Source organism: Selaginella moellendorffii, unplaced genomic scaffold (assembly GCF_000143415.4).
Source record: "Selaginella moellendorffii unplaced genomic scaffold, v1.0 SELMOscaffold_85, whole genome shotgun sequence".
Lineage (NCBI taxonomy): Eukaryota > Viridiplantae > Streptophyta > Lycopodiopsida > Selaginellales > Selaginellaceae > Selaginella > Selaginella moellendorffii.
In genome coordinates, this window is record NW_003314346.1 from 71,939 (window position 1) to 82,392 (window position 10,454).

Consider the following 10,454-nt stretch of genomic DNA (forward strand, 5'->3'; position numbering starts at 1 on the left):
CTGCTAAAAAGGCTGTCTGGAATTTACGCATCCTGTGTTCTGAGATGGTTAATCCGTAGAAAGTACTGATGCGGTCGCGATTGTGGGCCGTCTGGTTGGGCTGGATCATGGTGTCTGCCTCTGCGAAGGTTCTCATCCCTGCTCTGTGCAGGTCTCTGCATGTCTGGTCCAGGCCGCGATCCTCTGAAGCTCTGAGCGTTTTACCGTTGACAGCGAAGAGTTTGCTCAAGAAAATTGGCTGCCGGTCCAGTTGTTCTTTGGTACGAGGTGGTTCACGTTCCAGCTTGCACTTGAATTGCCTCCAGAGCTTGAACAGCTTTCCTGAGAACGTGTGAGCCTTTGTCATTTTGAGTTTGGTGTCTGAGAAGAGCCATTGTTCGTCTGGCGCCCAGTTTTGTCTGGTGTGCTCGTTCCTGTCCGGGAGGACTTTCAAAAATTGTGCTCGCAGCAGTATTCTCCATGGTTGGTGGCCAGGCATGAGCATCCTTGTGAAAATTTTGAAGAGAAGAGCCTTGCATTGTTCTTCGATGTCAATAATATTGAGGCCGCCTTCGTGCTTCGGAAGTGTTACTGACCGCCAGTTGACCTTTGCTCCACCACGCGACATGCAGGAGGAGCCTTTCCAGACATAGGTTCGAATGAGTTGGTTCATTTCCTGGATCGTTCGCCTGTCCATGTTCCAGCATGCTGCCAGGAACCAGATCGCTCCAAGTAGGATGCTGTTAGCCACCACACAGTGTGCTGAGAACGATAGTTTTCTGCTCGCCCAGAACTTGAGTTGATCCCTTAGTTTTGTTACTGCTTTTTGGTTCTGGGGTTCTGGATCATACTGGCGTCCCACTTGGAATCCAAGGTAGCGGGTGGTCTCCTCCGTGTCCAGCCATTTGAAGCCCAGCTCCGTGCCCCATGTTGGAGGTCTGCCGGGGGGGAGCCATAGTCCTACCGATTTGTGCCAGTTTATTTTCGATCCCATGGCCTCATTGAAAAAGTCCAGGTCCCTTTTGACGCTTGAGAGGTTCTCCGGTGATCCCTCCATGATCAGGCTTGTGTCGTCTGCAAAGGCTGAGGATAGGAGGCTGGATCATGGTGTCTGCCTCTGCAAGAGTGAATCACCACTCAAAACTTCCTAGTAACCAAGCTAACCACAGTCGAAGATACCTTAGTGTGTATCCAAGACCAATCCTTCAGCAATACTCAGTTTCAGATACACATCATCAAGGAGTGATTCACCACGTCCAAGACTCAATGAAATCCAACACTACGGACTAGACGTAACCAAATGATATCAACAGAGGTAGAGTCGACAAGCTAACATGAAAAACTCATGTAAGTCTAACGACACGATCCTCCGCAACACCACCTGGTAAAGCAAGCCCATCACTACTAAATCATCATCGAGCAAAGCAAGTGTCAACAGTCCTTGATAAAGTCTACAAGTAATCACTAGTCGCAAAGCAACTAACAATCGCCCTTCAACTTGCCTTCACAAGACCCGAACACTAACTCATGTCATCGAGTTACATACTTGTCCAACATGAACATAATACCCCAGGTACGAGATAAAAGTTCATAGACAAGCACAAACTAAATGACCACTCGAATCCAACTCAACCGCAATAAGCTCACTAATGCATTTAGTCAATAGCTCTGAGCATGCCTTGAAGAGGCTAGCTATGTGATCAACACTCAGTCGAAACTAAAGTGAAGACCATGAGATGGACTCATATCGGTACACAACCTCCTCATAGACAAAGCTATAGTACGGGTACCAACATCTCAACCTCAAACAACTAAGTTGGACATCACCATCCTCAACCAAGGTGCAGGGCCACCAAGACCAAGTCAAGATCAGTGAGAGCTCACTACTCTCATAGAGTCTAACGGAATGCAAGGTGGAAATTGCCACCAAGCACAACGCTACAAAAGAAAGGCACAAGGGTCACCTTTCTTAGAAAAGCGCAACAGCCACTTTTCTACACCAACTCCAGACTCTATCCAACTCAATTGCTTTAGCCCCAAAAGTTAGCATCCCTTTCGGGCCGCATCATACAAACTACCTACTAAGATCTAAGCCAACCGAAGTCAACTCCAACCCCTTCACTAGTTTGTACTGGCTTTCAAAAATGGAATGGTTTTCGAGCAAAGTGATCAATAGATCAGCCATTGGAAAAGTCTAAGAAAATTTGTGGAAAATTTTCCATCCTAGAGAAAGAATGACTCTCAGTCCAGGAATGCAAACTTTCAAGACTCAACCAACTTCTGCCTACCTACTACTTCACATAGGTTCACCTCAACACAAATTCTCATGATCCATCAATATGCTTAAGCATTGAACATCTTTGCCCATCTAACCGATATCCGACACCGTCATCCGTAAAGTGCAAAATGAACATCCAAGGCTTGATCACTAAGACCATATCTTCGGATATCCACATTGCACTAACACTCTTCTTCAATCACCTTCAAGATCCAATGTGAAGCCAAAACACTAACAAGATAAATGACATGAAAAATCAAGGTCCAAGGAAAATTCCTCATCACTTGAAATAACAATGCCACTTCCACTAACACAAGTGCTAGTGATGTCAATGCCCCAACTACACACCTTCTCCATCCAATAATTTATTCCAAGTGCTAATGGATCAACCGATGAGCTATAACAAATGAATGCTATAACCCTTTTCCAACACCTTATGGGCAAACCCTCAAGGAAACAAGGTACCAACATAAGCTTAGCATAATGGACCACCATTGAGAATCCAGTCAAGGCTACTACAATGCTACTTCGTGCAAGTAGACTAGCTTCTCCATCAACCACTTTGGTGTTGATCATCATTTACCCAAACAACTTCGTAAACACATTGCTCATTATCACATGGATATGATATAAATCACAATGACTTGATCATCAATTGAGTAACGCAACGAGCAAGGCTTATGTCATTACTTTAAACGTTTATGTGAGTATCAAATGCCAACTCGATTCGACAAAATGCAACATAAATGCCACACTCCACCAATAGAGATTTACGACACCCAACACCACTAACTTTTGTTCATAACACAGACAAGCTTATGCCACTCTCTTTCCGACCAATCTCAAAACTATTCCAACACCAAGCTACTCAAGGAGCAATAGCAAGGTTCCCTGGAAAAGAATTGAGCATTGCAACCCCAGTCTTCCATAGCAAGCTTAGACAAAATGGTATAACGTTTCACCGCTATCCATCCCACAACTCACCATTTGTAAGACCATCATTTCCAACATGCATCAAGGTAGGGACTCTTGATTGCATAATGTAAACACAAGCAATGAGTTAACACCTCGTTGCAAATCATCTTTCCAAGAAGAGAAAATGATTTACGTATTTGATCCTTCGTCCCTGACGACTCTCTTTCCGGCCTCATCTTGACTAAACCTTAAGCTTGCTTTCGCACTGCCTTCAGTTCAATCCAAGAAAAATTTATGAGAGAGCACGGTCATGATTACTTGAACCAATAGACTATTCCCTATAGTCTTGATTGATCCACTTATAATCATACCTAGGAAGGATCCACTAGTGCCGTGCTAAACAGCTACGGACCAGCCTATTTGCCACTCATAGCAAACCCAGGGAGGTTTGCTTTCACCCATGGTACATGGAACAACTCATGGAACCAACAATAGGCTAACATTAATTCTGCCAACTCAAAGTGTAACCTCGAGTTGCTAATGCGCCTCACTCACGAGCTCAAGCTCAAACTCGTGCAAACAAAACAACTCAGTCCACTCTATGAGCCCAAGAGCAAGCTCACATAATATGGAACAAAAAGGTAACCAAAACCTATCCCAAGGAACTAATGTGAAGTCTTTGCACCAAAACATGTACCCACTCGGATCATCGTTTTCATCTCTGCGTATGCAACGAGACTAGTTGCCCAATCTCATTGAATAGTACTCGCTGAGACTTAATCTCTGATACCAAATGTAGCGCACGTGGTTTTGACCCTTTATCCTATGGTGATTTACCATAGGATAACACGACGAAGCGGAACCTAAACCCTCTTTGTGCCACGTGACAGATGCCACGTGTCACATGCCACGTGTCCATGCCACGTGTCCATAGGAACCCGAGGTTCAGGGCCTTGGGCCACTGAACGAAGGAACGGTGCCAAACTCCCAAGCGTGACGCCAAGGAGTGGTGGAACCGGACCACGGAGCAACTCCCGAGCATATAGCCCAAGGAGCGAAGGGACAAAGGCCCGGAGCGACTTGGAACAGTCCTAGAGCAACCAGCATCCCAATGCCAGGACCAGCACGCAAAACGGAGCCAAACAGAGTCTGGCGCTATTTCGGCATACCGGTGGCCTAACGTGTGGATATGGGTACTCCACCAGCTAGCATGGAATGGAACTTGGGCTTAGAGCCAAGCCGGACGCAGAACAAGGACAGGCACGCAAGCGGGAGCTAGACTATGCCTCAGGTTGGTCGGCCATGCCCGACCTACCCACTATCCCTACTATACATTTGGAACCCCCCATAGCCCCCCCCCCCTTGAGGAACACACGCTTTGGGCTTTCACCCCAAGCTTCCCTTAGTATCAGGAGTTAGTCTCTGGGACAAACTCAAAACTTACTAAATATGGAATGTCCTTAGATTGCGAATTTGGACACAGGACAAACACCATTGTGTTCAGGCCGATCTCTACATTCCGTAGATATGCCAAATGAGCAAATCTGGACACTTTCCATAAATAGCATTTGGGACCGAAAGGAGACTAACACAAAGGGCATGATAGCGAGGGTGTTTGGCAGACACGGTAAGCTATCATATAGCGATATTGAGGGACCAATCTCAATACGCGAGGGTTCTTCGTCAAGCCAGTGCAAGACAGAGCAAAAGAGAACTAAAAAGCCAGGCCAAGTATGCTTGGCTGAATAGACACTTAGGAATTCCGTCCTTATGCTCATCCGGCCAAGTACAGATGCAAAGTCCAGTTTACTAACACTTGAACAAGAGGGGCTGATAAAGGGTCCAGCAATACCGACCTCCTACCATCGTGACAGTAAGGTAAGAGTGTCCGTAAGGACTGGTCGACAGGTAACTTTCGATACCCGAAGTCACATGCGCGACACTCTCCCCCCCTAGGGAAGATCGACGTCCTCGTCGATGCATACTCCAGTCTAGAATACCGCCAAGGAAACAACTCCATAAAAAGTTCACGGTACTCACACTATGTGAGAAATGCACCAACTTAAATGAGTTAAGGGGGTAACCTCTTTGTCTAACGCGGATGCGCTACCAGCTCAGACACCTCCCGGCCGTCGCCGACAAGGAAATGACCAACGGAGTTAGCCACCCTTGCTGCTCTGGGCGTCACCCAGCTACAAAAGTGTGATATGCCCTGCCCGCAGGAACATAGAGAGAGAAGCCAGAGGCCCCAACCCTCCTGAGCAAAGAAACCAAACCCGTCGGTAAGGTTTAGATAGACTACTGTCAACAGGCAGTTAGAGTTGTTTACACGGTCACGCCCTTTCAACGTAACAAGGAACATCGACAGAGAGGCGGGTTATGTGACCAGTCGACAGTAGCTACCCCATGACTAGAGATTTCACCATGCACACGAAGTGCCGAAGCCAGTCTGCCTATACTGGCCCAAACTCAAAGATCAATGGATGGACAATATCAAAGTCAGAGACAATGATATCTGAGAAGCTTAATTACTAGTGATTATATCTTAGAGTAGAACACAAAAGTATTCTAAGCAAGTTATCATCCGATAAACCAGTAGTATTGTAGATAGGAACCACCAAGATCATCATAATTTGGCAAACACAGGAATGACCATCCAACAAAATTCAATAGCTAGTATATCATCAAGGAAACTCAATGATGAAACTTAACTACCGAAGATAGTAGACAGTAAGCCAACAACTTACTAGAGAGAACTCAAAGAACACAAAGTATCATTGACTAACAAGCACAATGCTCGCGAATGTATCACCCAAAGGAAATAACATTCAAATCTATCAAAACTAACTCGAGCAACGATCAACAGAAGAGAATGAATGTGGTAAGACCAACAAACACTCATGCCTGCCAACTATCACAAAAGCTAATCTGAATAGATCCCAGCCAACAACACCAAGGAACTCAAGTTGCCTAAGCAAGTGGTAGCAACATCCTACTGATATCTCAAGCCCAAGAAACCAAACCAAAGCAAACCACAAAGAATATGTGGTATTGCGAAAAACCAAAAGCCATCAAAGAGAACAACCAACTATCATGAAAGATCGTCAATTAGCCCATCAATGTAGTGATGTATAATCATCGTTGAAGAAAGAACCTACCATCCCGAAGAATAGCAAATAATTCCAAACCAACAATAATCAAACAAAACTTGTGATAAGAACAATCAACTACCCTAGATGATAGTCAATCATCACCAATGATTGCCAGATGCAAAGCCAACTTCAACATCGAAGCTAATGAGCCAAAATGCCTTCCCCAACAACTTCTAACAAATGGAACAATGAGCATAAAACTCAAAGAACCAAAGATCGAAGAAGCCTATAGCCAAGTCTTGCTTAATAATGATCACGAGTCTTGCATGAACTAACATCAATGCTAAAGAGAAATCATGGTATAACCCACGACATCCACTTTAACACATCCATAAGCTATACTTCATAATGCAAAGCTAATGAAGAGCAGATTTGCATCACTCAAAAGCCAAGCACAATGGAGCTATGTTCAACAAGTGATCACCAAACCAATCCTCCATGAATCCATCTACAGCAAGACGTAACTCACGTCATAACAATACAAGACGAATCATCAATGATCAATATATTCTAATTCAAACCCAATAAGGATTCAAACTTTCCAATATTGATCACTAACTCTTCCGCTTGTAGAGTTAGCATAGTCCACGACTGAATCACTTTTTAAGGACAAGCTTAAAGCTCAACCCTTACTAAATAATCTCGTCTAGAACACAACTAACTCAACTTGCCACTCAGTTCATTTGAACGTCAACACAGTTGCTAACTAGCAAATGCACGAATGCCAACAACACAAAGCTATAGCCAAATCATCAACACTATATTCATCAAGACTAATGAAACTCAATATCAATCCTTGGAAGGATATCTCATTTCACTCAGATCTCAATATCAACAATGTCAACGACAAGGTATCACTTCAATGCTATCAACACTAGAACAAAGCTAGAAGAAAGCATAAGTGAATCACCACCCAAAGCTCTCTAGCAACCAAGCTAACCAAGGTCGAAGATACCTTAGTCAGTATCCGAGACCAATCCTCCAACAATACTCAGTTACAGATAACACTTCCTCAAGGAGTGAATCACCACGTCCAAGACTCAATGAAATCCAACACTATAGACCAAACGTAACCAAATGATATCGACAAAGGAATTGACATGCCAACATGGAAAAACCACGCCAGCCTAATGACACGATCCTCCGCAACACCATCCGGTAAAGCAAGCCCATCACTGCTAAATCATCATCGAGCAAAGTAAGTGTCAACGGTCCTTGACGAAGTCTACAAGTAATCACTAGTCACAAAGCAACTAACAATCACTCCTCAACTTGCCTTCATAAGACCCAAACACCAACTCTTGTCATCAAGTTACATACTTGTCCAACATGAACATAATACCCCAAGTATGAGATAAAAGTTCATAGACAAGCACAAACTAAATGACCACTCGAATCCAACTCAACCGCAATAAGCTCACTAATGCATTTTAGTCAATAGCTCTGAGCATGCCTTGAAGAGGCTAGCTATGTGATCAACACTCAGTCGAAACTAAAGTGAAGACCATGAGATGGACTCATATCGGTACACAACCTCCTCATAGACAAAGCTATAGTACGGGTACCAACATCTCAACCTCAAACAACTAAGTTGGACATCACCATCCTCAGCCAAGGTGCAGGGCCACCAAAACCAAGTCAAGATCAGTGAGAGCTCACTACTCTCATAGAGTCTAACGTAATGCAAGGTGCAAATTGCCACCAAGCACAACGCTACAAAAGAAAGGCACAAGGGTCACCTTTCTTAGAAAAGTGCAACAGCCACTTTTCTACACCAAATCTAGACTCTATCCAACTCAATTGCCTTAACCCCAAAAGTCAGCATCCCTTTCGGGCCGCATCATACAAACTACCTACCAAGGTCTAAGCTAACCGAAGTCAACTCCAACCCCTTCTCTAGTTTGTACTGGCCTTCGAAAACAGAATGGTTTTCGGACAAAATGATCAATAGATCAGCCATTGGAAAAGTCTAAGAAAATTTGTGGAAAATTTCCCATCCTAGAGAAAGAATGACTCTCAGTCCAGGATTGCAAACTTTCAAGACTCAACCAACTTCCTCCTACCAACAACTTCACATAGGCTCACCTCAACACAAATTCTCATGATCCAAAAATATGCTTAAGCATCGAACATCTTTGCCCATCTAACCGTTATCCAACACCGATATCCGCAAAGTGCAAAATGAACATCCAAGGCTTGATCACGAAGACCACATCTTCGGATATCCATATTGCACTAACGCTCTTCTTCAATCACTTTCAAGATCCAATGTGAAGCCAAAACACTAACAAGAAAAATGACATAGAAAAATCAAGGTCCAAGGAAAATTCCTCATCACTTGAAATAACAATGCCACTTCCACTAACACAAGTGCTAGCAATGTTAATGCCTCAACTACACATCTTCTCCATCCAACAATCTACTCCAAGTGCTAACGGATCAACCGACAAGCTATAGCAAATGAATGCTACAACCCTTTTCCAACACCTAATGGGCAAACTCAAGGAAACAAGGTACCAACTTAAGCTTAGCATAATGGACCACTATTGAGAATCCAGTCAAAGCTACTACAATGCTACTTCGTGCAAGTAGACTAGCTTCTCCATCAACCACTTTGGGGTTGATCATCATTTAACCAAGCAACTTCGTAAATACATTGCTCATTATCACATGGTTATGATATAAATCACAATGACTTGATCATCAATTGAGTAACACAATGAGCAAGGCTTATGTCATTACTTCAAACGTTTATGTGAGTATCAAATGCCAACTCGATTCGACAAAATGCAACATAAATGCCACACTCCACCAATAGAGATTTACGACACCCAACACCACTAACTTTTGTTCACAACACAGACAAGCTTATGCCACTCTCTTCCTGACCAATCTCAAAACTATTCCAACACCAAGCTACTCAAGGAGCAATAGCAAGGTTCCCCGGAAAAGAATTGAGCATTGCAACCCAAGTCTTCCAATAGCAAGCTTAGATAAAATGGTTTAGCGCTTCACCGCTATCCATCCCATAACTCACCACTTGTAAGACCATCATTTCCAACATGCATCAAGGTAGGGACTCTTGATTGCATAATGTGAACACAAGCAATGAGTTAACACCTCTTTGCGAATCATCTCTCCAAGAAGAGAAAATGATTTACGTATTTGATCCTCCGTCCCCGATGACTCTCTTTTCGGTCTAATCTTTGACCAAACCTCAAGCTTGCTTTCGCACTGCCTTCAGTTCAATTGAAGAAAAGTTTATGAGAGAGCACGGCCATGATTACTTGAACCAATAGATTAATCCCTATAGTCTTGATTGATCCACTTATAATCATGCCTAGGAAGGATCCACTAGTGCCGTGCTAAACAGCTACGGACTAGCCTATTTGCTACTCATAGCAAACTCAAGGAAAGTTTATTTTCACCCATGGTACATGGAACAACTCATGGAACCAACAATAGATTAACATTAATCCTGCCAACTCAAAGTGTAACCTCGAGTTGCTAATGTGCCTCACTCACGAGCCCAAGCGCAAACTCGTTTAATGGAACAACTCAGTCCACCCTATGAGCCCAAGAGCAAGCTCACATAATATGGAACAAAAAGGTAACCAAAACCTATCCCAAGGAACCAATGCGAAGTCTTTGCACCAAAACGTGTACCCACTCGGATCATCGTTTTCATCTCTGCGTATGCAACGAGACTAGTTGCCCAATCTCACTGAATAGTACTCGCTGAGACTCATTCTCTGATACCAAATGTAGCGCACGTGGTTTTGACCCTTTATCCTATGGTGATTTACCATGGGATAACACTACGAAGCGGAACCTAAACCCTCTTTGTGCCACGTGACAGATGCCACGTGTCACATACCACGTGTCCATGCCACGTGTCCATAGGAACCCGAGGTTCAGGGCCTTGGGCCATTGAACGAAGGAACGGTGCCAAACTCCCAAGGTTGACGCCAAGGAGTGATGGAACCGGACCACGGAGCAACTCCCGAGCTTATAGCCCAAGGAGCGAAGGGACAGCAGCCTGGAGCGACTTGGAACAGTCCTGGAGCAACCAGCATACCAATGCCAGGATCATCGTAGTCTGCCAAACACCCTCGCTATCATGCCCTTTG

General features: G+C 44.1%; 1 pseudogene; it reads left to right on the forward strand.

Annotated features, from left to right (window-relative positions):
• Positions 1–971: 971 nt before the first annotated feature.
• The window catches only part of LOC9656057, a 41,953-nt pseudogene continuing 32,470 nt past the window's right edge, over positions 972–10,454 (forward strand).